This window comes from Tupaia chinensis, unplaced genomic scaffold (genome assembly GCF_000334495.1).
Source record: "Tupaia chinensis unplaced genomic scaffold, TupChi_1.0 Scaffold144952_1, whole genome shotgun sequence".
NCBI classification, from domain to species: domain Eukaryota; kingdom Metazoa; phylum Chordata; class Mammalia; order Scandentia; family Tupaiidae; genus Tupaia; species Tupaia belangeri.
The window spans coordinates 3,860,197-3,861,850 of NW_006204812.1; positions in this window are offsets into that span (position 1 = coordinate 3,860,197).

Here is a 1,654-nt window from a genome sequence, read left to right on the forward strand (position 1 = left end):
TCGCTGCTCAGCCAGCGCTGAGATGCGGCGCCCGTTCAATTTGAAACTTTGCGCCACTCAATACTAGGGGGAATGTTTGGCGCTGGTGGGAGAAGTTTGGCGGAGGTCATTACTCCAGGACCCTGAAGAGAACCAGATGGACAGAGGAGAAAGGCCTGAGATTAATGTGGGATGGTTTTAGGAGAGGAGAGAGGACCCCTGGCCAAGGTCAGCGCTGCTGCCGAGGTGCTAACAGTGTGCACTTCATTTTGGGGAGCTGGAAGGACAGCCGCGCTAGTGAGTCTTGCCTTTGGATGGAGGTTGGAGAGCAGGCGAGTTGCCATAGTCAGGGGCTTCCCCTCCCAGGGCAATTGTGCAAGAACCCATGCAGGCTGGATGACAGAGCGCCCCCTCCTTCCCCCTTCCTCCCCCCTACCTCCCCCTCTCATGGGAGACACTGCCCTGGGTCTCTCTGCTGAAGCTGGGCTGAGCCAGGTCTTCCCTTCCCCTGCAGCCAGCCCTCTGGTGCCTCACAAGTCATCTCAGTCAGGACTTGTCCAAACACCCTGGGAGCCCTGGGCAGGAGTGGGCAGTTCAGGTTCTAGACCGCCTTTAATCTCTGACAGCCAAGCAGGTGTGTTGATTGGACACCCCTGCCCTGAGGCCACCTTAGGGCTTAATTATTCAGGATGGATGGGTGTGGGACCCTAGCTCTTGCTGTCCTTGTAGACCACTTAGCTTCTTTGAGATGGAGTTCCTCATCTGTAAAGTGGGAGGAGTCTCACCTTGGGAAGTTTGTGTGGCCACAATGACCAGCCCAGAGGAGGGGAGTAGGCCTATCCCACTGTCTGTTCTGAGTCCCAGGGTGAAAATGCAGAGGGAAGCGCAGGTCATGCACTAGAAGTCTGCATAGACTGCCCGGGGGCTGCTGGGGGCCAGCGTGCTGGAGCCGGGCTTCCCCACTCTGCAGTGTGTGTCCTTCGTCCACTCACGGCTCATTCGTCCCCCCTCCACTCTTCCTCCATCCAAGTACATGCTCACGGGCAGGAGCTGTTCTGTGCATGGTGTCCAGGACGCATGGCTGGTGTTTGAGCAGGGGGACAACAGAGATCCACAGTAAGTGCATGGTGGTCAGGTGGTTTGGAGCAAAGTGCTGGGAGCCAGGTGGATCAGCCAAGGACACACTGGAGCTGATCCCAGAAGGGAGAGGGCACAAAGGATGTCTGGCCCATGTCCAGCCCCTCTCCTTCCCCTAAAGATGAGAGTGACCATGTGTGATCCCTGGGATTTCGAGCAGCTTCTTACTGCTTCACAGAGCTGGTGCCTGCTCATTCTCACAGCCGCTCCACCCTGTGAGGCCGATGGGAGTATTCCCGGTTTGCAGATCAGGGAAGTGGAGTCACAAATTCAGCACCTTGCCCAGAGTCACTTTGTGAGTGGCAGAGCCTGGGGTCTGGCTTCCTGCTGCTGGGGCATGAGAGTTTGTGGGGCTTCGGTTTGCCAGCTCCCCAACCCCAATCCCAAAGGTGGGCTGGCCTTTCATCTCTGGCTCTCTGGAAATTTCTTGGCAGAGAAAGGAACTCTTGGGGGGACCAGCAGTTAGCGTAATGGCTATGTTGCTGGACTCCCACGTAGTCAACCGCGGTTCGAGTCCCGGACCCGGTGGCTTAAACTC